The sequence below is a fragment of the Protopterus annectens genome, chromosome 5.part0 (assembly GCF_019279795.1).
Source record: "Protopterus annectens isolate FY-2018-M chromosome 5.part0, PAN1.0, whole genome shotgun sequence".
NCBI lineage: Eukaryota > Metazoa > Chordata > Ceratodontiformes > Protopteridae > Protopterus > Protopterus annectens.
The window spans coordinates 754936087-754963606 of NC_056735.1; the positions used below are offsets into that span (position 1 = coordinate 754936087).

The 27520-nt window shown below is 39.1% G+C and overlaps 1 protein-coding gene across 1 annotated transcript in view; it reads right to left on the minus strand.

The window, feature by feature from the left end:
- The window catches only part of GUCY1A2 (guanylate cyclase 1 soluble subunit alpha 2), a 1587384-nt gene that overhangs the window by 666884 nt on the left and 892980 nt on the right, over positions 1-27520 (minus strand). The gene's annotated exons all lie outside the window — the stretch shown is intronic.

Genomic DNA, 27520 nt, shown 5'->3' on the forward strand with positions numbered 1-27520 from the left:
GTAATGAGCACGTATACTGAGCAGAACCATGTATTATACGGGTTGCTGGGTGCTCTGAGCTACAAAGCTTATCAGAGGAGTAATACATTCTGGAAGACAGTATAAAAATTTTAAAAATCCTGGCTATGCCTATATGTAATATTCTAGGCTGTCTATAGACATTCGCAAATGAGAAACATGACACAGAGCACCACTTGGATATAGTTCTGTGATATGTGCATACATTTGTTGGTTCTTAGATTTCGTTAAGAAGCTCAAGGCCTATTAACCATCAAGGAGCTTAATGCCTCAGATACCATGATGAAAATTACAGGAGCTAATGCAGTTATCTAATTACTTCTTAAAGGTATGATTTTATGGACTAAGTTTAATTGAGTGGGATAACTTATTGCATAGGTGTGGGAATCTGTCAGGTATGAAGTTATCATGTTTCATTGTACAGTTGATATTAAATTTTATAGATGCTGAATGTCCTTTTGTGTTAGGTTATCAGGGGATATTTTAAGCTATGGGTTTCAAATAGTGAGAGTCTTTTAATGCTTTGTATGTCAGACATAGATATCCTCCAAGAAGGCAATAAGATGCAGAAAGATAGTGGGTTGCTGTAGTTATTGGCTGCAGGACCAGCCTTGAACTCCTTTGACTCTCTTTGTAAGGAACTTGGGTCCTTCTCTCACTTTATCAGATAGCAACTGAGTAGTTTACAGAACAGCATGCAATATTCTATAGTTACTCTGGTAAGATCTGTATAAAGGGGGACAATTGCCTCTTTGATATGGCTATCAACTCCAGAAAGGATTGACGGAGTACTCTATGGATGATAATAACTATATGAGTATCAAATGAATGGTCATTAATTACAAGGACTCCAAGGTATTGTACTATTTTGTCAACTTTTACTTGTTGCCCATATGTAATATCATAAAGTTGATGGTGTAGTGGGGGTGGTTATTACTATAACAGAATGTTGCATTTGTTCACATTGAAGGCAAGTTCATTCTTGTTCCACAGTTTGTATTTAATGGTATGTGCTCTATAAAGGGAGATGGTGTCAGCAAGGTTAAAAAACATTCTTCCAAGGTCATCCGGATTATTGCTCAGCCATGTCCATGAAAAAGAAATGGAAAAATGTGTGGCCTTGGAACAGCTCCTTGAGGGAGTCCACTGGTGAGAGAAGATGACAAGAAGGATGTGCTGTATATGAACATGTAGCCAGTTATTAGGGATGCGGGAGAGAGATACCAAATATGACAATAACTGTACTGACATCAATTACTGTGAAAAAACAAAGAAGACAATTAAACATGATACAACATGCAGTAATGCTTTGGTCCTGTCAAAGGAACTTAACATGTGCAAGTTCTACTTAGACCTAATTATAAAAGAAAACTAATAAAAGATATTTACTGTGATTTGAGACAGAGAGTATACTTGTGTCTTACTTATGGTCACTGGCACTGATTCTACATTTTACAGTGATATTTGCTACTAGTATTCCAAAAACCATAGCATTTTGTTTTAATCTTGACCAATGGCTTGTTTTGGAGGAAGCATGGTTGCTGTTACCAAAGGGGGGGGGGGTGACAGTCCCCCTACTGACTTTCAACAGCTGCCCAATATGCCCTGAAACTGCTCCCAGAACAGTGATTACACAGAAATATTTGCATTAGCATTTCCAAACTAACAGCAAAGTCAGGTAGATGGAAAAAATGGTTTGAGTGATAAATTGTCTTTTTCTGGCTGCCCAAGCTCAATGTTACCATGGAAAGTCTGTGTGAATGTGTTTGCAGCATACCAATCACATTCTTTCATTAAGACTATTGGATAAAACCAAAAATAACAAGGGAATGAAGGCTGAAAACTTGGGACAATTTTAAGTATTACTTATCCATTTAAAAAAGTGACGGGGAATAAAGGGCCAAAATCAGTGACATATTTTAAATATTGCTCTTATAAACTTAGAAAAATACTAAAATAACAGGTTTTGCATTAGCATGCATTTTCTGAAGGATATGAAGTTTCAGATTCAAATGTCTCATTATTTAGTGGGCACAGTCCTCAATGGTTTGCCAGAAAACCACATATTTTATGAAAAACAGACCCAAAATATAGGACAAACATCTGGACATTTTGTAAATTCTGGAGTTCAAAGGTATGATCCTAAGTGATTTACAAAAACATCAAATATTTTACAAGGGACAGGGCAAAAATATGAGGCAAAATCATGGATGTTCTGCTCTGGACAGTTTCTTTATTGATTGCTGTTTGTTTACCAGGTAAGTTGTTTACTGACTCTTCTCAGCCACCACCCAAGATCACCAACAATAAAGATATCAATTTAAGTACAATAAGACATTACCTTCATGTACATACTTCATAAAGTACATTTAATTTTGCTAAGTTGGTGCACACCTGCTTGTCTATTGCCTTTCAACGACTGAGTACCAGGAGAGGCTTTGGCCCGTCTATCTAATAGTCTGTTTTAGGCAGAATTTGCCACAAAGGTACATTTCACAGAAGATAGATTGATGTCCAGTGTAGTAATCAGTTCTCTGTATTTAATTATTCATTCATTTCTTCGGTTACACTCACTTTATGCTGTTCAGAATTTTTATGGGGAAGGCAGAGATTTCCTGACAAACTATGGGAGTACACCCTAAAAACAGTTTAGGTTCATATATTTATAGATATTCCAAGGCCAGCACAACTTCTGACAATTCACACTTTGTACCCTCCCTCAGGCAGTGCCTACTTTTTTCAGCAGAGCCATACCAATAAAACCCAGAGTAAATTTGTGGATGCCCATCCAGTCACTAGTTTATGTTTAAAGTAAGATAGTGAATTGCACACTAGGAAGTTTATTCCAATGGTGTGGGAGATGCTGCCTTATAAACATGTCTCTCCACTGTGTTAAATGTTGATGAAGATTTTGGTTCCTTGTTCTTGAACTGATGGAGATATTGGACTTGCAGATAAACAGGCGGTCTAGGACAACTATGTCTCTAATGGTGCAGCAAGTAAGACAGATCTTCCCTCAAACGTCTTTAGGACACCGAATAAAGTGATAGAGCTTCCAGCATATCTTCACAGCACAGGGACTTTAGGTCTGTGACCTTTTTTTGGTTAGAAACCTATAGAGTCTTGCTAATTATTTGATATGATTAATGAGATTCACCCCAAAAGAAGCATTGTACTGAATAACTGTCCTGATCAATGCTAAGTATAAGGGACTGATTACTTCTTTAGGCCATAAGGATATTCATTTGGTAATGAGGTGGGCTAAATAAAAGGATTTCATGATGTGTTGTCACATGATTGTCAAAACAGAGGGAGCTATCAGACCATTTATCTAGATCCCTGAACAAATGCTTCATTTTTCAGTTGTGTGTTGACTGTACAGTATGATGAGGGGGGAGGGGTTTTCTACCAAAAGTGCTACTGCACTTGTTAGAATTTAGTTTAAGCTCATTTTTAATACAACAAGGCTGTACTAGGGAGAGGTAATTCACAAGAGTTTGGATGTCATACTGTGACTTAACAAGAGCTTTCAGATTGCAGTCATCTGCAAACTTTATCAGCCAGATGTCTTGGTTCTGCACTTTAATATCAGAGAAGTTAACGCCAAAAAGAAGATGTTCCAACACTGAGCCCTGAGGCGATACCACTGGTCACATTTATACTTATTAATGAGGCATCTGCAAATCACATTGTGTGGTCTTTCAGCCAGTTTGCTATCCATCTTACCATATGTGGGGTCAAATTTTAAAGCAATTAGCTTTTGTGATGCTAACATGGGAAATGGTGTTGAAGTCCTTCACCAGGTCAAGATGTATCACATGTACTGCGTGGCCACCATCTCCAGTCTCTGCAATCCACTTGAAGACATTTACCAGGTCAAATACACAGGATCTGCCCTTCACAAAGCTAAACTATTGGGGATCAATACAAACAAGAGTCTTGAGTTCAGTTTGTGAGGTTAGTTATAATACACCCCACGGTCTTGCAGATGAGGCTTGTACGGCTGATTTTAACTACATAGGTCAGTTGTAAGGCCAATTTTTTGGAGGGGCATCACTACTGCATTGTTGCACTATTCAAGACAAAGGCAGTAACTAAACTTAAGTTAAACAGCTTGAGAATTGTGCCTGTAACGGCATGTTTAACACTATTATGCAACCAGGAATATGATATGTGGCAATAAATGATACAGTCAAAAGGATTGCTGTGTACCATAAATCTGACAAAACCAAGCATCTTGCATGTTTTTGTTATCCAGATGTTACAGTGTTATAAAATGTTTCTCTCTTGATTCAATGTCACAGTCCTGCCTTCTTCACACTCGTATCTGACTGTCGCAGATCTCTCATACAATCCATCCACCTCTTTGCTGTCTTCCCTCATTTTCTCTTGCCTTTTTCCTGTCATTCCCAAATTTTCTTCACTAGATTGTCTTCTGCTTTTCTGCACACATGCCTGAACCACTGTAATCTGCTCTGTTTGACCCTTTCTGCAGTTGGAGCTACTTTGGCTTCTGCTCTTATGTCTTCATGTCTTTGTCTGTCCCACAGCGTGCATCGTACCACTCACCTTAGGCACTTCATTTTCTTCACGTCTAGCTTCCTCATCTGCTCTGCCTTTACTGCCCAGATCTCTGTACCATACAGTAGTTGTGGCCACACAACTGGTTTGTCCACCTTACTTTTTAGCTTCCTTGGCATTTTTCTGTCATACACTACACCTGACACTCCTCTACGCCAGTTGGCTGCAGCCCTTCTGATTCATGTTTTAACCTCTTTATTCAGACTCCTCCTCAACCAACCCTCCCAGATACCTGAAGCTGTTAATATGTTTCACTAGATTCCTTTCTGTCTCAGCTTCTTCTGATTTCCCCATTTGCTGTCATTAGAACTGTCTTATCTGCATTCAATTTCAACCCATAAAGCCTTTTTATGCTATGTAAGAACAACAAAACTTCCAATGTAAAAAAAATCCAGTAGAGACAAACTCAAAGTCATGCTGCTTAATGCTAGGAGTCTAAACAATAAACTGCACTCCTTGTAAGCACTCCTTACCTTTGAAGATGATGCCATCTGTGCATCCACTGAGACTTGGTTCAAGGTCACAGAGAGCACCCTAGCCATAGAAGGCTACAATGCCTATCACATGTTCAGACCCCAAAATGAGTGTGAAAAAAAAAAACAAAGGTGGAGGTGTATCCATTTTCATTAAATCTAAATACACCACGAGGCTTGTGAAGCAGTACAACTCTCTTGAGTTACTCCAGGTCCAATTGTCTACAGGTAAAATACTCTACAACATCATAGCTAGCTACAGGCCCCCCACCATAACCTAGGTAAAACACTCTGCCTATCAGGACTTGCTAGAGTCACTCAATATACAGCCAAACACCTTGGTCATTGGAGATTTCAACTACACATTCATCAATTGAATGACTTGCACAAGTACAAACACAATTGCTCTGAGGTTCCTGTGCTTTGTTAATTCAAATGCTCTGGAACAGTTAGTCTGCACTCCCACCAGGGGTTCAAGTTTACTAGACCTAGTACTCATCAATATGGGGGGGGGGTCACTGCACTACCCCCATTTTGCTGCCATCCATGGTTAAATCAGACCATAAATCTGTATCATTTGAAGTAGAGATCAGATCTTACACCCCTACAGGAGCAAACAAACTGAAAAACATCAGCAAAGCAAACTATCGCCTTCTAAGTCATGGTATAAAAGGTTTCAAAGCCCCTGCTAACACAGCCAACAGTGACTCGTATGCAGAGAAGTACACAAATGCCATATATAGCCACTTAAAAAATGTATTGACTTGGCTGTACTTGACAGGATTAAAAACAGGTGCTCTCAAAAAAACAAGCCACCCTGGTGGACTGCAAGTATAAATAAGTTATATAATAAAAGAAAGAAACTGGTATCTAAGAACTAGAGGGAATTTACTCAGTAAAGGAAGATTACCCTCCACAGCTTAAACAAGCAAATCAGAAACCTTGTAAAGTTTTCTAAAGCCAGTTATAAAACTAAACTAGCATCCCTATCTTAAGACAATCATAGAGCAATCTTTAGCTGCATCCAAAACCTAAAAGGGAATGCTCAGCTGTGTGCCGAACTTATAGTGGATGGCACCACTCACCCTGAACCTGAAGATATTACCAACCTTCTAGCAGACTGATTTGGTGATAATTTTGCCCCCTCCTCCCATCCTCACCATCCATACCTCATAGCATTCCTGACACCAGTCCTCTACCGAGTATCTCCAAAGAATAGACCATACAAATGCTCTCCAAGTCCAAAAATACAGCCTCTGTGGGACCAGGTAACATTCCAGGCTGGTTACTAAACATTATAAAACACGACCTAGTAGAACCACTTAGTAGTCCCTTTAACCACAGCCTGAGTACTGGTTTTGTGCAGGCGGAGTGGAGAACAGCAACAGTAATCCCCTTACGCAAAGGGGGTCCATCAACTGAATGTGGGAACTACAAACCCATTAGCCTGACCAGCCTTTTCTGCAAAGTCATGGAAAGAATCATCATGGACCTTATCAATCAGGACATAGGCAAACTTCAAACTCTTAACCCGACCCAGTTTGGTTTTGTCAAGTGTTGTTCTTGCTTATTAAACCTGGTGGACTTCTTTGACTGACCCAGTTGGGTTTTGTCAAGGGTAGATCTTGTTATTAAACCTGGTGGACTTCTTTGAGAATGTCACCCAAAACCAATAAAGATAAGTAGATAAGAAGGGAGACTGTCAAAAATGATAGACACAAACTATTTTTAAAATAACATTTTTACATAAATAAGGGAAAATAAAGCATCAGTTTGATTAAAGGATTTCAGGGTTTTTTCATCCTGAAATTTATTGACCCTTTGTTGACTGGGTTAGTAACACTATGCTTCTGGCTTGTTTTCAGGGTAGACCCAAGATGGTATTTCTACTACTAGTGGAAATTTAGCCAGGGCATCAGGGAGCTTCACATAATCATTTTGATAGGTGCTGTGGGATCTTTTAAACTCACCTGAGCTACCACCAGCAGAAGCAGATGAGACCTCAGTTTAATGTCTCATCTGAAAAACTAGACAATGTGGAGTACAGCACCCCCCCAAAAGGTGAACTGCAGGGCCATCGATCCAATCCCCTAGAGCGGGAATAGGACCCACAGCCTATTGGCCTTCAGGCCTAAAGGCAAACATGATACCTGCTGCACCACCATATTCATACTAGCAAATGAAGAAGCAGTCACTCAGCTTGACACAAGCAGTCTGTTTTTACTGTACACAGCTCATATAGACAGTGAAAATTTTCTGCTATTAAATGGCATGTGGCTTAGTAAAGCTATTTAGCTTAGAAGGCGCTACTTTGCATGTAACATACAATTTGCTTACAAATACCTTAAACAGGAAAGATTAATAATACTGAACTTCTTGCAACAGTTGTTATGAGGAAATATTTATGAGAAGCTTATTTCTAATTCTGCTCCTCTGGTTTTCCACAGCTTTTTTTCACCCCTGCTTTGCCCATTAGGTGTTCCTCTAAGCCATTTTAAAATGTTCTTATAACATGCATTATTTCTTCTGTAAAATCATAACTGGTTATATCACATAAATATGAACTGTGGTTTTAAAGTATTACTTTTCTCTGGTTGACTAAAGAAAAGAGAAAGACAGGTACTTAATTTTGTACAAATACGTGTTACTTTTTCATGATAATGATGATCTCAGAGATAATTTTATCAGATAGCAGGAAGTGCTGGTAGAGATGTGTGGTAGGTTTGCTCCCCGCCCCCACTATAAAACACAAATTGTTGACAAAAGCTATTGGGCCCACCACTGTGTTGTGTGAAGGCCATAGCAATAGTTTAATGCAAATGAGTCAAAGGTGCAATCCTATGATTTCACTGTGGGTAAAGCGCAATGAAAACAAAACAAGCAAAAGAAAACAGTAATGATTTTTAATAAACTGAGACAAAAGACAAAGAAATATAGCTAGAGCTGGAACAGACAAATACAAATTGCTCATATGTATTACAGAGCCCAGTACAGACATATATATTTAATTCTACATTGGCATCTAATAGCTCCCACCCTTAACCAACAAGGCAACACGGAAAGTGTTATATCTCAAAAGTGTTGCCAGAGTAACTGCATACATGAGAATTGATTAAGCATTTATATATTATTTTAAATATTATAGTTTTCAATGAATAACTCGACAGGGGCACAGGAAAATAATTTTCTTGGGTGGCGAAAGCCAGGGAACTCATTTGTCTAGGCTTGTATAGGCCCTAGGGCCGATAGCCTAGTGCTTATCTATGAACTTATGAACCTATGAAACACATTAATGAAAAATGCATGATTTCAATTATTATTTTTTTTAATTGTTTAGACTACAAATGCTATTATTTTTATATGCATTCTGTTTTATTGTACTGTCTACTTTATGTGTGTAGTACCTTAATCCAGGGTGTAGTTTATATCTTGATAAAAGCATACATTGGTGTAAAAGTTCTTGGCTTAAGTACCTTTCATTTAAGAATTGAGATAGGTATAACCTTATAAGGACATAACCCCATGTCTCATTGAATTTTACTGCTGGTACGGTATAGAACCTCCTTCAAACTATGATTATTCTGCAATACAAACTACATGGGCTGCAGTAATTTTCTTTTTTACTATAAAGTTTTCCTTTATAATACCATGTGAAGTACAACTTGGAATGTCAACACTGTATTAGTAAGACACTGATCTCACTTCTAAATATCTAAGCCTACGTTTCTGTTAATGTATTGATTTTTAGTTTGTGATAGGGGACTGGGATTAGGCAATTCAGCACACCCAAAGTAATTATTGCTATCTTAGTTGCCACTTTCACTGTGTAATTGATGTTAACAGTGACTGCAATATTTTGGTATAATTTTGAGATAAAACACAGTAAACAGACAATAGGAGCTCTATAACTAGACACATAGTTCAGTGATATTATGTTCCGCTGTGAGGCTATATATCAAGCTTTGAGGGGAGGGGAGTTATGTTGATTAGTATATTAAAAAGTGAAAAGGGTTAGACAGACAGGAAAATATAAACACTAACAAAGGAAAGTATAGGAAAGTGGTATAGGAGCTGTTGTAGGGAATAGGCAGCTTCAGGAAATCGGGATGGGGGTGTCATGGAAGGAGTATGATGGAGGCCTCCAGTTTGCATAAGGCTGGCACTTTTATCATGTACAAATGAATGGTACTAGATAACCATAATATACTGTAGAATATGCAAAGTGAATGCAAATACTCTTTCCCGTGGAATCATGACAAATCCCTACACATAGTCTTGGTCATTCCATCAGCTACTGTACGTGCTCATGGTTGGTGATAATACTCTATAATCTTTTTAATAGTCAAGTGAATGGTGTTTAAATTTTAAAATTTGTGCTAAGGTACAACTAATTATATAGGAATCCTCTGAAGTCACTCAAATAAGAGAAAAATTAGAATGGTGGAAAACAGCCATCGCATGAGTACAATGTATTTAAATGTGCTACATATACCTGTTTCTGGCATTATTTTCATGAAATGGCTTTAACTAGTTTGTTTTAACACTATCAGTAACACTACTTATCTCTTACAGGCAATGTCTATAATCCATGCTGCTGTCCATCACTGGAATAGATGATTCCCTTACCAATGAGGTACCAATTTGTCCTTTATGAATTATTCTGCCTTCTTGACGTTTTATGAAGGCAGAGTGAATAAGGTTATAATTCATTGATTATCTTGGTACAAGCTGCAACTTTGATGACCAATTCTCAGACAATTATTACCAGGTCTGTACAGGCCAACAGTATTTTTTTTTATGTTTCATGATTCTCTGCAGTTTTGTGACTGTGGAATTGGTACACATGTAGAAGGTTAGGGATGAAGTCACGCTTGCTCCCCACTAAATAAAATGTTTCTTATTGATTTATTTATTTTTCACCTGGACAGTTTGGGTTTGTCCAGCTGCAGCTTCATCTTACGACAACTGGACACATCGTAGTGAAACTTTATCAGTGCTTATATTAAAGGTAAAATCCTACAGTATGCCTAGTACTCTGTTACTGTTTTTCAGTGACATTGTTGTGCTTACCTCCCCTGAACAGCACAAAGCATTTTCAACATCACTCAGCAAAAATGTCTTTACAAGTATCCTGTGCATTATCTTCCTCCACCTTTTCCTGGTTAGGGGTCACCACAGCAGATCACCTGTTCACTCATGACTGGCAGTGGAGTTTTACAATGTCAAATTGCCAGCCCAGCACCCAACCTTCCAAGAAGGCACATGCACTCGTGCCTAGGGCCAGTTTGGAGTGCCCAATCCACCTAGAGCATGTCTTTGGGAGGACACTGGAGTACCCGGAGGAAACCATTGCGACCACAGGGAGGACATGCAGACTCCACACAAAAGGAACCCCAGCTGAGAATTGAACTGGAGAGCCTCTTGCTGGGAGCTGGCAATGCTAACCACTGCACCACCATGGCCACCCACTATCCTGTGCATTTTAATACAAGTGTATTAACTTATAACAGCACAACTAATTACTGTTGAAAAAAATCTTTGGTTATAAGCTTGCAGCTGCAAATTGGAGAATACTGTCTTTTCATACCCTTCTTCAACTGTTTTAACTTTTGAAACTTTTTTTGTCCTTTATGAATTATTCTGCCTTCTTGACGTTTTATGAAAATACGGTTTAACAGCAGAAAAGAAAACCTTTGGACATAATAGACATTTATAACCAAAAGCAAATGACTTGAAGACAAAGGTGGCTTTTATTAATAATCTAAGACTTAATGTGAAGAAAATAAGCATAGGAGCCATGTGCATATTCCCTCTGGAGTGCTGTGTCATTGTAACTTTAAGTGGTTTCTGGTGACAGAAATAATATTTACATCTGTTACTTGCAATATTCAGTACGGGTGGCCATGGTGGTGCGGTGGTTAGCGCTGCTGCCTCACAGCAAGAGGTTCTCCAGTTCGATCCTTGGCTGGGGTGCCTTCTGTGAGGAGTCTGCATGTCCTCCCTGTGGTCACATGGGTTTCCTCAAGGTGCTCTGGTTTCCTCCCACATCCCAAATACATGCTGTAGGTGGATTGGATGCTCTAAATTGGCCCTGTGTGTGCCTTCTGTGGAAGGTTGGGTGCTGGGCTGGCAACAAAACACTATAAAACTCCACTGCCAATCATGAGCAGACAGGTGATCTGCTGTGGTGACCCCTAACTGGGAAAAGCTGAAAGAAGAAGGCTTGCAATATTCAGTATCATGTACAGCTAGATTTCCCTAAGTGGATATACTATGGTAAAAACGTAATGCTGACTGGGAGTATATGTGGGGAAATCACTAGTGGGACTTTTTTATGATGTAATATTGGATTTTATCTTAAGGATCTATTAAAGTACTAGGTAGACAAATTTACCTTATTTCCTTATTTAAGTGCTCAGTTGTACATCAGCTTAGCTTTTACTTTATTACTTATTTTTGAAAGGATAGCTAGAGCATAATACTTGCCAGTTTTTTCATGGAATTGCGGATTTGTAACTTACCTAAATGCCTGTTGTAGCATATCTCAAATACCTGCATCACCTTGCATTCAAGCTACTAATATGGTAGTGTGTGGTTGTTATTGTTTCTGTTTCATACTTTGATAGAACTGATAGGCAGGAGGGGTAGATACTATCACTGCCTATCCTGCATGTCAGTATTCTCTCACATTATTTATGTCTTGTATTTACCTAAGTAACATAGGTTTGTTTTGTTTTGTAAGTATATACACTCATCTTCCACAAGGCAGCTCACATATTCTGCTACACACAATGGTTAAACAACTGCTACAGATTATTATAAGTATGTCCTTTCCAACTAGTGCATTTCCTTCAAAAGAAATTCCTAGTACATCTAATAAATAATTAAAAAGGGATAACTGTTGGTTTTATTAATGGCTGTAGCTTTTAGAATAAATCTGCTTCTCTTGAGACATTGATTACTACTTATTGATCAGAGATTGTGGTCATAAAAGAATTATGTCCCAGGACAAAAGATAGTATTGTGCACAAAACTAATGATAGCTGCAGCTGACCTCAGAACCACCAACGAGGTAGTGGGCAAGGTGAAGGTCTTCATCTTATTCAAAGGAAAGTACATCTTCTCCTACTTAGCAGATCTTCATTCCAGATGGCGAATATCCAAACGCAATGTTTCAGTATCCTTAACATCTCCCACAAACATTACCATTACAGTCCTTTTCAAAATTTCATTTTTCCTAGAAAAACAAAAACTTGGATGGAACTAGACATTTTAACACTTCATGGGAGACTAATCTAGTGATAATAAGTGAGGTAACCTATCTTTAACTATATTGCAACTGGTACTACAACACTTAAACAACTGTCATAACATCAAGCCACATACACAACTAAACACTGTAACCAGATGTTTGATATGAATTATTGTGAATAGTAAACAGCTATTTCCAATAGGAACAGTTAAAACCAAAAGTCACTGTAACACTTTCAAAGTGTTTTGAGGAGCTCCTCTTTACCACTTAAGTTTATCCCAGATACTTATCTATACTAATTTAAGAATCTTGGAGTAAGGGAGATTCTCTTATGTAGATTCTCTTATGTACTGCAGTCTCAGAATTTGTATGTAAGAAACTCAACTCATGCTACATTGATTGCCTGTCTGAGTTTTAGAAATGCACTGGCCTACTACATTGCTTCCCATCAAACCATAACTAACTAAAGTTCTATAAACTGTTCCAAAGATAAAATATACTTATTGTGTAAGCCCACTGCACCATCACAACTACTTTGTCAAAAAATGGCAATTGGCTTTTAAGCTAACACTTTAAGGATTCTCACTAATATTTCTCAATATTTCAGTGCAAGTATCTTGGGGAAATCCAAAATAATGTGTGGGCAAAGGCCCAAAACTAAGGACATATTTTAAATATTACTCTTATAAAGCTGGAACATTGTTAGAATACAAGGTTTTGTATTAGCATGCATTTTTCTGAAGGATATGAAGTCTGAAACTCAAATGTCTATCATTATTTAGTGATTTAAGTCCTTAATGATTTGCCAGAAAACCACAAGTTTTAAAAGTAACAGACCAAAATTCTGAGGCAGAAGTCTGGAACTCTGTGAAATCCTGGACATTTGAAAGGTATCCTTTAACTGCTTATAGGAGTGAATAACATAAGTAAGGTCACAGCCAATTCATAATCAGACTGTAAGTTAATCTTCAAGTACTTTCTAAAAAGTTTCTTCCATTACAGGACAAACATTATAACATAAAAAATGAGTATGAACAGTTTTTCATCTCCTTGGCTAACTTGCCATCTCTCCCATTCCTCACATCAAGCAGGACCCTCACTCCTCTCCATTTCAGACTTCACCTTTTGTCATTCCCAAATACTGTACACCTGACTGTCATTACCAGTTCCATATTCTCTATTTCTCATCGCTAACCTTCCGCACTAATACTGTTCATTTCTACCTCTTTTGTTCACTACTTCTTATATTTATCCATTTATAGCACTAATCCCTAATCTCCTCTTCCTTCATTGTTTGAATTTAATATATTTTTGTTACTGCAGCAACTTATGTACAACTGCAAGCTGTCTGTTAAGTGCATACTCTATGGGCCGGATTTACGAAAGCTTGCATGGAGTTGTAGAGTAGAGTAAGACGTCAAACAACCAATATGTCTGCCGAGCGATCCAGCAACAGCCGGCAGGGGCGTGCATGAGAGCTTCTAAAGCTACTCTTGCACGGACAGTGTCATGGTATGCAAATTACCTCATTTGCTGCAGAAAGCTATGCAAATGAGGTAAATTTGCAATCCAGGAGACACTAACCTGTCCGTGGAAGAGTGTTATTTGCATAAATGTACTCCGTTGGTAACGGAGTACCGTTCTGCAAATTGCTAAACGGAGCTATGACAGCTCCAAATAAAGGATGCATCCAGTTGAGGAAGCATGCCAATGGCCATATAAGGCCATTGCATTTTTAAATGTTTAAAATCTAATTCCCCCCCCCGATCTCCGATGTTTAAGCATAGCACAGCGCCACACAAAATCATTGGGCTTGTTAACGCAGTGTGTAGCTATGAGCAATTAAATATAAATATGCTGAATACTAGTAAAATGTATATAGCAGTGCTTTACATTGCTTAAAATAATTTACTCATGCATCCGTATGCATAACCATTTCACCTTCCTATATATATATATATATATATATATAATTTGTTCACTACTACATATAACATTTCAATGCTTTTTACAAAACTTTAAATAATACATGTCAGGAAATATTTTTGTATACAGATTTCCAACAGAAAATGAAAAGGTCACGGAAGAGCCAGTCTAAGAGTAAGATGGCAGTGCGGCATGCATTCGAACCGGGAATGCCTCCTCTTTGTGCGAAGGCTCTAACTACTACGCTATTGCTATTTTGCTTACTTTGCATATATTTTTCTTATTATCCTCTTCGGTGTCTAAACTGCTAACTGTAGCTAAGCTATGGGAAATGAAAAAAAAATATTTCTTTTACTTTTTATATTTGTACGGGGTTTACTATACGGGGGAGTTTAGTGTTAGAATGTACACATGTGAGAGGACTCGCTCATGTAACTAGGCATTTCCCGTGTTTCAAACTTGCAGGGGCATGGATTTTTGGACTGATTGGCAGTCTGACACGCCCCCCTACACTCGTCCACACTCCGTGTTAGTTTTAGAGTTGAGGCAGCTTGCCCTCATTAATATGCATGCCGCACTGCCATCTTACTCTTGGACTGGCTCTTCCGTGTAAGACTAATTTAGTCTTACACAGAAGATTAGTGAATCCTGGGCTATATGTTATATCATTTAGCAATGATCCATAATTGGGTGTGGGTATCTCAGGATTTACCCACCATTGACATGGTTTGATCACGAGAAAGAAGCCCAACAACCATGAGTAAATTCTGAAATACACACATCCAGGCGTGGATTATTGCTGTTATACAGTGACATTATTTATAAAGATATTGCTTCCCTCTTTTAAAGACTGCCTTGTATAAATAGCTTTTAATATTCCTTTGTTTCTTCATTGTAGATGCATGACATATCTACTCTCCATGCATTCAGCATGTTCATGTTGATGTTTGCAGTGTAGGTATTTATCGTAGCTGTTACTGTTAGAAAAACGTAAATAGCGCTAGAGTGCTATATATAAAAAAGTAAATAGTGATAGAGTGCATATATAATAAAAGTAAATAGTGTTAGGGTGCCATATATAAAAAATGATGTGTTGAGATGCGGTGAGCTCCTTCGACTCAATGCATCTCAATGCATCATTTACTTAATTAAGAAATTAATATCCTACAGAGAGTTTTGCTACCCCAAGTTGTGTTTGACAGCTAGCACAATGTTGCAGCCCAGTTACATGTAGTTTCTTTTTTCTTTTTTTTATCTAATGCAACATCTGAAATTTCTTCAGTAAAGAGCAAATTTTACAAAATAACTGGTTATAATAATAATAATAATAATAATAATAATAACGATATTAGGAAAATAAAGTTTCATTTTTCCTGGTATTATTATATCCAGTTCTCTTGCAATATTTATATTCTGTTATGCAGGGAAAAACAGCAGTTGTGATCATACGATAAATAGCTGTGCTGATAAAGTAAATATCCCTGAGGCTGGCTACCAAACTCTTTTCTATGAGTAATGATCAATTTACAATAACCATGATGATTACTGGGTTGTCCAATCAGCTTGATTGTTTTTGAACAGTAAAGAAACTTTTATTGTATAATTATATATTTATTTTGCTGAAGAAGTTGTTCTCTTATACTATGTGCATATAAGTGTAGTTTATTTCATGTCTTTTGATGTCAATGCTGGAATATTATCTCACTGCATATATTAACACTCTTGTAAACCTCTTTATATATTCCTGTATAGATGAAAATTGTTTTTATTAGCACGGCATTATGTACCTAGTCACTCTCTTCTCATGACATGAACTCTGCATTCCTTCCTGTATATCCTTTTCAAATAGATCATATATAGCAAATCCCTTGTAGTCAACAAATACACACAAACAAGCAAATGAACAAACAAAAGGATGAATAAGTAAATCACTTTTAACTTTAAAGATGCATATACAGTCAGATGTAACTAAAGGGAAAAGTACAAATGTTCATATCACGTGACTGGATGGAAGGCATACTGTACATGTATTAATGCCTGCAAAAAGGTGACTAAACAAGCAAAACCCAACTTTCTGTATCAAAGACAAGCACAGCTTCAGGATAAGCCCATATTTTTTTTTAAATAAATCCTCACTTTCTCTGTATTAGGGTAAGGAGAACATATTTCTGACAAATAAAGGGCAGTGGGTTAGCTTTTCAACTATGTTAGCTAAAACTTTTGCCAGCTAATTCTCTCATCACTGTTCAATAGATAGACAAAACTGTATCCAGCTAACAACTGATATATTGTAACAAATGTTTCTTTTTGTGCATAATTTTTACTAAAGGCAAAATATATATATATATATATATATATATATATATATATAAAAATATATATATATATAAATATATATATATATATATATATATATATATATATATATACCAGAAGTAACAAATGGCTGAAAACAATGCTCACACATGAAAAATAAGGCTTAGATGGACTTTGCCACACTTACTTAGAGACTCTGGAAACTTAACTGCCCTAGCATCAATGCATATCTTTCTTTTATGAATGCTACATTTCCAGTAGGACTAGGTGGGGCAATAGGTTTTGAAAGAACTATCATCCAGCTATTATCCTCCTCAAATAGAATCCCTTGTTGGCAGTTCTCATCTAATCAACTTATTTTTTATATAACTGTATTAGACAGTATTGATCAGGGTTTGCTACAGATATTGTTTACCTGGACTTGGCAAAAGATTAAGATTCAGTGACCCATGCAGAAGTTTTACATTCAGTAACACCTGCCATGCCAATCTTAATAGTCATATAATACCGTGGGCAGTAATTTGGCTACTTGATAAGAGATACAGAGTCAGAATCCAGAATAATGTTCTGTAAAGAGTGGTTGTTAATATTAATGTTCCTCAAGGGTTTGTGGTGCAACCACTTCTACTTAATATTTGTGTGTCCAACTTTCCAACCAAATCTAACATTTGCTGAGTAAATATAGGTAATCTGGGTGATGAGGATGCACTCCAAAAGTTTTAGATTCCTTGTGCTACTCATCTCAGACAAAAACAATATTCTTCAACACATCTAACTGTAGGATACTCCATTTTAGAAACAGTAACTATGGATATCCATATGCTATCAAAAACAATTTTATTACAGGCTGATAAAATTTAAGATTTGGAACTTATGAAAGGCAACCACCATGCATTTTGCAGAGTCTCAAACGGCCAAATGATTGCTGGGATAACACCACGTACTGAATTGTGTGCTGCACAGTAAATAATGACTCTCAATTAAAAATATAAAGAATGCAAAGATCGTTAATTAGACAAATTCATAGGTTTAGATATTTGAAGTAAAGGGATAGGCTTAGCCACCCATCCCTGTATTCAGCTAGTCACAGGTTGTCTGTGGGAACTAATTCTCATCTCAAATACTTCAGAACTGATGTTATAATTTTTTTCATTGGAAATGTAGTTCATATTTCACCAATGTAGTGCTATGATGACTATCTTCTTAGCTGCTGTGTCAGCATTCCAGATTACATATAAAAATAACAGGTTTTAATAGTAGAGCCATCAGGGTATGAAATGCATTGACACTTATTAGATAACTGACTAATCTTTTTAGGTTCAAAAGCCTTTTAAATATACTTTGAGGAAACTATGATCATAAGTTTTTTGTTACAGGCTCTAGGATAGCTTCATCTGAGACTCCCAAGTTTGTCTTACAAACCACATTGAAAAATGAATACTCGGTTATTAAACACAGCAACTGTTCCCTAACAGATTACATTTCCATACCTATAGATTCAAGTCAAATAATTGTGATGACATTTGAAGACAAGCTCAAGGCATTTAGGTCTTTTGACAATAAGAGACTCTTATGGTAACTAAATTTCACAGACTTACTGATGCCATCATTCAGGTGACAGGTAGCTCGTACCTAAAGGTACATTATTCAAGGTACTCTTCAATAGCAGTACTGCATAACTCCTTATCTCTTGTAAAAGATGTACTCCAATACTCATTCCATTACCCAGTTAGCTTCTCTATATGCTTGCATCTAATCTTGCAATGATGTGCTTGAAATAATATTTGCAGAAGACCTGGATATCTGGGCCATTTGGCAATGTGCTATCTTACAACTTAATAAAGCACCCGGATCATATTTGCACATGGTGTCTAGACAGAGTTCAGCAGATAAACTAACAAAGTTATACTTTCTAACACGTAGAGAACGTTATCCACTGCTGCTGGCACCTGGCCTGTCATACCATCCAGCACAACTATTAAAGAATCCATAAAGAATTTTAAATACTCAGTACTTTTAGCCTTTAAAAGAGCATGTTGCTTTGACAATTCAGAAAAGACAAGTTTTGTGCTATAAACTTATTACTATTTAACAAAACACCCAGAATAGCCCTAGGGATGGGTGTCCTTATCCTCATGGCTGAGTATGCCATGCCTCTCTTCACATCATAATACTCAAGTAATCAATCCTCCTCATATGCATTAAAATAAGATATGCCGGCTTCCTAAGCATGAGTACCATTGCATTGTCTAGCATTGCAGAAAGCTGGATGGCTTACAATTTCTCTAAAATCAAGCTGTTTACAGAATATACTTATATTCAAACTGCGCTGTGAGGGTCAGTGTTCACTACTAGTGCTGCATATTTTCTCCCAAAATTTTCAACCAGAAGCCAGTGGTCTTCATTCCGTGGAGTGTTATCACTTAAGGTTCCACTAGATTCCCTTGAATGAAATCAGAAAGCATTTTTTTGCTGGCGCGTGCACACACACACACACACACACACACACACACACACACACACACACACACACACACGCACACACACACACTCTCTTTGCTACAAAGGTTAATCCTGAAATATATTACCATTACAGCACAACTGACTGCCCTCATTCACCCGTTGCAAGGTGCTAATGCTGCTTTACAGGAATAAAGCCCAAAATCCTACCTAATCCAAGAGTTGGTTTAACTATTGTTCCACTGGTTCTATATAGCTTAGTTATTTTATAGTACTGCTGGTGATGACTTACTATGTTCCTTTTGTACGTTTCCTATACATTTTTGTTTACTGTTAGTTCTTGTTGTAACATAATTTATAAGGTTACAAACTATGGGGTCCTACCTATTTTTGGACTACACTGTTCATACCCCTTGGCTCATCCTTTCTAATAGGGACAACGTTTTGGCCATATTAATAATTAACATATTAAAATTACTTTTTTCTCCCCAGAACAGGCTCAAGATGAGAAGGCAGAATTCTACTTCTGTTTGGGTCACACTTAAACATCCAGCTACTCACTCAAGGAGATACTTACACAGATAATTCTAATTGTCTACATGTATCCACTCCTTCCCCCAAGAATGCAATACTGCATCTTGATGTAGCATAGCTACCATCTCCTTCCTCACTCCTCAGATTAAATAACCTACTAAAAGAAATCCCTTCCTCCACAAACAATATAAAAATGTCATATTACTTGGAGACTTCAGTCTCAACCTGCTCAGTCCCATTTCCAATGACTTGAATACTCTTTGGATATGATTCAATCTCATCTCATATTTCAGCCTTCTCGTCCCAACCTCAGCACATTTTGCTACTGCCTCCTAGATCTCATATTAGATAACAAACCTTCTCCTATCTCAAGCATCACCATCCACCCACCATTCTTCAGTGACCACTAGCCAATCAGTTTTCATATCCATCATCCATATGCAAATATGCCCCCCCAAAATTCCTGTCATTCTGTAACTGCAGCATAATATTAATAAACTGAAATCCACTCTCTACTGAATGGACTGGTCACCAATTCTGTATTCATCTGACCCTAACACCCTTGCAGAACGTACAGATGTGTACACTTACCATAAATGTAGATGTTCAAGTGTATTCACTGTTGCAGTCATTACATTTGGGTTATCAGCTTACAGGTAGCCCTCAGTCAGCCTAATTATCAAAGTCATGGGTCCTGCATCAGTTGCTGTCTCATCATCCATGACGTCAGGTAGTCAGGGGTATAAAGCATGCAGCCGATGCCATTACATCAGTTTTTCTTGCCCCAGATGTCAGGTGCCCCCCTAATGGGAAGCAATTATATACAAGGTTACACCTCCAACAAAAAGCAAATACACCAGAAAGCTTTAAGTATAGTAAACTAGAAGAGAGGTATAGTCAATAAAAGTCAGCGGGCTGGAACAGTGAATACACTTGAACATCTACATTTATGATAAGTGTACATGACTGTACTATGTTCTTCGTGTTTCACTGTTGCAGTCATTACATTTGGGTAGATTCCCAAAGCTAAGGAAGAGAGGAGGCAATTAGATAGCTTTAGGACCAGCTATTAGGCCCTGCAAGACTGCAGTGGCAAAACCAGCTCTGGATTTAGAAAAAAATTGGCAAGTGGTAATGCTTGGTGAAGGTATGTACAGAACTCCAGGTAGCAGCTTCTAGGATGCCCCTGGTAGGATCACCTCTGAGAAAGGCTGCAGAAGTAGATGCAGCCCTGGTGGAATGGTGTCTTATCCCCTGTGGGGTAGGTTTTTCATGGTGCTTACAGCATAAATGAATGCAATGGCCTATCCACTTAGAAATGGTTTGCTTTGAAATGGCCTTCCCCTCTGCCCCTGCAGCAAATGCAACCAGCAGATGTTCAGATTTCCTTAGAGGCTTAGTCCTGTCCAAGTAAAATCTAAGTTGTTTGTGCACACGTCCAAGGAGTGCAGTATTCGTTCCCCTTTGTTCTCTGGATTAGAAAAGAAGGTGGGCAAATGAATGGACTGATTAAGGGCCATACTGGATATCATCTTGGGCATAAAGGAAGGATTGGTCCCCGAGGGACACCCTATCTGCATGAAAGATGATGAAAGGCTCCACTGCCATGAGGGCCTGTAGTTCAGACACCCTTCTTCTTGAAGTGATGGCTGGAAGGAAGGCTGTTTTCCAAAAAAGGCATTTCAACTCTGCAGTTGCAGCTGGCTCAAAGGGAGGTAGAGTGAGCTTTTCCAATACAAAGTTAAGGTCCCAGGCTGGAGTAGGGGCTCTCTTGGGTGGTCTTAAGTTTTTGGACCCTCTGAGGAATTGCTTCAGCAGTGGATGAGAGAAGAGGGGTGGCTCCATATTATAAAGTGCTGAAATGGCCGAGGCATGAATTTTAATGGAAGAGAAGGAAAGGCCCTTGTGAAGCATCTCAGTTAAGTATTGAAGAATATGTGGTAAATTGGGCACTGGTGTGCCCATCCCCTGAGTTTGGCTCCAGGAACAGAATCTTTTCCACTTTTCAGCATAGGATTTTCTAGAACAAGGCCTCATTGCCTCCAGAATGACATCCATCACTTGCTTACAGAGGGATGGTAATGGAGAGCTCAGGTAATTAGCTGGGCTGCAAGGTTCTGGGTTTGAAGCTGGGGGTGCAGATTCTGGCCTTCCTGCTGGGACAGCAGGGAAGGGGTCTGAGGCAGGTGCCATGGTTAGAGCAGTGACACACTGTGCAAGAGGGGGTACCAGTGTCGGCGTGGCCATCTGGTGCAATGAGTATTGTCCTTGGTTTGTCCTGTTTGAGCTTTAGTAGAACTTTGGAGAGGAGAGGCAGAGGGGGAAAAGCATAAATTGATAGGTTTTTCCAGGTAAAGGACAGGGCATCTACTTTCCAAGCTTTTCTGTGGGGAGTCCTTGTGCAGAATTTGTCCAATTGGCAGTTCTGAGGGGAGGCAAACAGGTCTATCTCTGAGCTCCCCCATTTGTTTCTCAAAATGTTGAATATCTTTGTTTCCAGTTTTCACTCATGTGGATCCATGAGATTTCTACTTAGGTCATCTGCCAGTGTATTTAGCTTGTCTGGCAGGAATTGAGCTTGTAGGTGCACTTGGTAGCTCAAGGCTGTGTTCCAAATTGCCATGGCTAGTCTGCAGAGAGGGTATGAGTGGGTTCCCCCCTGCTTGTTTATGTACCACATAACAGTGGTGTTGTCCATCTTTACCAATAATTGTCCTGAAAGAATGTGGTCCTTGAAGGCTGTCAGAGAATTCTGCACAGCTAACATTTCTTTTTGATTGATATGCAAGTGCATTTGACTCGGGTTCCATTTGCCCTGAATGCACTGCCCTGCCAAGTGAGCCCCCCATGCATAGTCTGATGTGTCTGTTGTTAGGGTTTGGGCGGCAGGGGGTAGAGTGAATGGCAGTCCCTTGTTGTGGTGGCAGGCCTCTGCCCACCAAAGGAACTCTGTCTTTATACAAGGAATGATAGGAATCATTGATTCTAGGTCCTGAGAATATTGACACCATAGGCTTTTTAGATACCATTGTAGTTTCCTCATATGCAGTCTTGCATATGGAATTAGTAGAATGCAAGAGGCCATGAACCTCATGGCTTACAGTATTTTCCTTGCAGATAGCTGGGTCTTTGTGGGCAGTAGTTTGAAGTAGGCTGTCAAATAAACTTGTTTCTCTGGTGTGAGGTAGGCCATCTGGGAAGTTGTATTCAAGCTTGCTCCCAGGGATACAATTTTTTGGCAGGGTACTAGGTGTGATTTCTTTTTGTTTATGGTGTACCCCATGAAGTTAGTAGTTTCTTTACAAATGCCAGATGATTTAATAGTATGTCCTGGCTTTCTGCCTGAATTAGACAATCGTCCAGGTATGGGTATATTTGAATATTTCTTTGCCTGCAGAATGCAATGACTGGAGCTAGGCACTTTGTGAATACCCTGGTCACAGTAGATAAGCCAAAGGGCAGTGCAGAGAACTGATAGTGCATGTAGCCTGCTCTGAAGCATAGGTATTTTCTGCAAGACTCCCTTATTGGGATGTGCAGGTAAGCTTCCTTTAAATCCAATGTTGCCAATTAGGCATTTTTGACTAGCATGGGAAGCAGCTGATGAAGAGTTAGCATTTTGAATTTTGAGATTACCAAAAAGGTGTTTAGGATAGACAGGTCCAGGATAGGATGCCAGGAATTGTCTTTTCTGGGTACCAGGAAAGTCTTGAGTAAAAACCTTGCCCCCATTCCATTTCTGGTACAGGTTGAATAGCCCTGACACTTAGACGAGAGAGAACCTACTTTTGAGCCTCTGTCCACTGATTTGGGGGTAGGTCTGGCCAACCGTTTGGGGTTGGTAAGGAGTGGAAGTGGAATCTGTATCCTTGGGTGACTATATTTAAAACCCATTTGTCTTGGGTAATGAGTTCCCAGTTTTGTTTGCATGCAGGGCAGTCTTTCCCCCTAAAGGAACAGTCAGTTGAGCAGGGCTTGAAAGGATTAAGGTTAAGTCATTGTGACAGATTAACACAGGGGGGTGCCTTACTACTTCCAGCTTTGGAAGTGGGAGCCCCCCACTGCTTAGGCCTGTGAGTAGCTTGAGATTGAAGCCTGGGTGGTTTGCTGGTCCTGGTTTGGACTGAGAAGGCCTGGAAGAGACAGGAAAGGACCAATTCTTAGAAGGCCAGTGCCTACTAAATCTGGGAGGCTGTACTTGCAGGAAATCTTTAACAGTTTGCATAGATTTAGCTTTTTCCTCCATCTTTTTAAGTACTTCTTCTGCTTTGTTGCCAAACAGGCGGTCTTGGTTTAAGGGAGCATCCAGTAATTTAGCTTTAACATGATCTGGCAAAGTTTGCTCCTTAAGCCAAGCATGCCTTCGAAGTACAGACCCAGTGACAGCAGCCCTGCAAGATACCTCTAATGAATCAAAACCACATTGCAAAGTATATTTACCAGCTTGTTCAGCAGAATGCATTAAATCCTGTAATTCTTTATTTTCAGCACAGTCAGGAATCAACATCATTTTCTGTCTAAGTAATCCAATAATATGCTGCTGATACTTTAACATTTGAAACTGGCAGTTTAATGCCCTAATGGCCAAAGTAGCAGAAGTGTATACCTTCTTACCCCATCTGTCCAAGGCCCTGGAATCTCTATCAGAGGGGGTAGGGTCTTTGGCAGTAGTAGCCTTAATGCCTTTGGGTCCCTGTGAAATGGTCTCTGGATCTGCTGTAGGATTCTTAAAGAGGAACTTATGAGAGTCAAGTACTCTGTAATACCTGTCAGATTTCCTGGGAGCCGGAGGTAAAGTGTCTGGGGCCAGGCTAGATTCCAAGAAGACATCATCTACAATGTCCAGTACAGGAGGGATAGCTAAAGGCCTGTGTTGAGGTAGGAGTAAAAATTCCATAAGCCTCTTTTCGGAGTCAGAGTAATCCTGCCTTTCCCAGTGGAAATGCTCCCTTACAGTATGCAAAGTTTCACCAAAAGAGAAATCTTCTGGAGGGGAAGTAGAGGGAATGGAGTCCTCTGCATCAGAATCCTCATAGATAGATAGATAAGGACAAATCCTGGTCATCAGAAGAAACAGAAATTTCAGAATCCTGATCAGAAGAATCAGAAGGAAAATCAATTCTAGGTCACTTAGAGGGAGAAGTGTGGTTTCCCTTGATTAGAGTAATAAGGTCTTCAGCCATTCTTATCATTTGTTTTTTAGGCATAGGGGCCTGACCATGTGGTCTGGGTGTTGGTTTTCTAGGCGTGGATCGAGTTTTAGGCCTTGAAGAAGAAGATGGCGTTGGTTTAATATTTAAGTCAGTAGGCCAGAATACACCCTTAGAAGCCGGTGCCTGCACAGCGGCTCTGGACCCATCCAAGGTAGAAACATCCGCAGGTTCCATAGTCGAAGAAGCATCTCACAGGATACCAGATTCCGAATGGGTCTCAGTAGAGGCCTGCGAATCTGAAGTAGCGGGTATCAGGGGCTACGAAAGCACCTCACTGAGTACCAGCAAACTGGTGACTAGCTTAACGGAAGCGTCGTCAGCAGCTTTGGACCTATGCGGTCTGTCTCTGTCTTTATCTTTGCATTTTTTCAGAATGTCGGTAGTCGGGTGGCTTACCGAAGCCATTTCTGGATAATTGAACCAAGTACCAAAAAAGTTAGATGCAAAATGAACCGACGACGAATAGCTAGAGGATTGAATAAGGCACAAAACCAACAGCGAGGGACGTCGCGGTCTAGGCCTAAGCAAGGAATGCAGTACAAATGAAAATCTTTATGAGGTATTTGCTTTCCACAAGTAATACAATTGTTAACTTTTACTGACATTGGTTTAGAGCAAGAAAAAGGAACCCCAACGGGGTACTTAGCTTTGTTGAAGAGTTCGGATCTTGAAACTCGAAAACTAAAATTTCAGGAGTCGGCCAACCGGCACTTGTGAACTACTTCTGCTTCGGGCACTGCATTGCAAGAAAGACTGATGTAATGGCATCAACTGCATAGTTTATACCCCTGACTACCTGACGTCATAGAAGATGAGACAGCAACCGACGCAGGACCCAAGACTTTGATAATCAGGCCGACTGTAGGCTACCTGCAAGCAGATAACCCAAATGCAATGACTGCAATAGTGAAACATGAAGAACATCTACTTACCTCCATACTGGACAACCTTCAATACTCATGCTTCGGTGTAATCCAATGACTATACAGATCAGAAGCTAATAAATTGTTTACCTAAGTGCTTAAAGATCATCTGCAACTCACAGACAAGGCATGGCATTCTTGAAAAGCACTTCATACTACCATAAACAGACAATGCTTCACCCAGTCATGCAAGCTCACCAAGTAAGCAATGCCCGGTATTAAAAGTCGCTGGACAAAATCTTGCCAAACCTCAGTAACAAAATCACCCAATGGTTAAGGTGTTTGCCTTACAAACACAAGATGCAGGGTTTGAGTCTCACAAGGGATAACTGGCTAGGCTTAAAATGGCTCGCAAGGGCAGTTAGCTTAGTACTAATCTATGAACCTATGAACCTATGAACACAGGGTGGAATAACCTTCTGTCCATGAATTCTACAGCCTCTCAGCATTCTGTCTCTGATGCCCTTTCTCATTTCAGTAACATTCACATCTCTTTCACCAGCCAGTTTAAAACTGCCTCTGCCACTCCCACCTCCTCTCTGTATATCCTTTCATTCTGCTTCAGAACTATCAAAAGGACATCTAACCTCTACTGAAACAGATTAAACTTAATAGCCTAATAGCCCCCTCTCTGATACATGAAACCTTCTCTCATGCTTTATTTGTCACTGTAGAGACAGCATCATAATCTTATTGAAATATATCAACTTATCTATTACTATTGTGCTTAATACCTGGAAAAATGCCATTGTAAAACTTCTTCCTAAGAAACCAAATCCTTTCATTCCCTCATATATTAGGCCCATTTCTATTCTTCCTACCCTAGGAAAGATTCTCAAACAATACTTTACTTACAACTCACTCAGCACATCAGCCAATACCACCTTCACTTTCAAAATCAGCATGGTTTTTCGTCTGGCTGCAATGTATCCACGCTGTGGGCACTTAGCTGCAAGATTTTCTTTTCGGAATGGGCAAAGACCTCATCAGAGTCTTTGTTCTTGTCAATCACTTAGTTGTCCTAGATCATCTCACTGAAATAGGCATCAGAAATGACACATCACCCTACTTCAAAAATGACCTGTCTAACCACCACTTCCCAGTGAATTTCAACCCATCAACCTATCCTTTAGTCCTTTTCCAGAAATGTGATGCCCAAGGAACCATTCTAGCACCTTTCCTCTTTTTTTCTACATCAACATACTCCCTTTTGGCTTACCCCATCTACCTCACTTTATGCTGATGACATGGTCCTGTTCTTCTCCAACCTCTCTATCTGTTCTCTTGAACTTGAACTTTAGGCTGATTTTCATGCCCCTTTTCAATTAATCAGTGAAAAACAATTACTTCTTAACTCCTCTAAAACCAAAACACTGCTTTTTTTGGTTGTAGACAAAACCTCACTTCTATCTTCAGATACCTGCATATCCATTCCTTGATCATCGGAATAATGCTATTGAAAATGTCAGTATTCAAATATCTAGGGATTTTGTTTTTACCCTTTCCTAAATTTCCATCTCCTCCTGGACTGCACACACACACACACACACACACACACATACACACACACACACACACACACACACACACACACACAAACAATTTGACTCTATCTTTCACTCTGGGTTAACAGGCTGTCCCCTTTTCTATCCAAAACGTGCAGGAATGCTAGAGTTAAAGGCATCTTGCTGGCACAGCTAAAATATCATCTCCCTCTAATTGTTGCAGCCTCTAAAAGAAATGAATCCACCAATCAGTACATCTCAAATCCCATATGTAGATTGATCACTTTTTCCCCAAGAAACAACCACCACTGTAAAACCA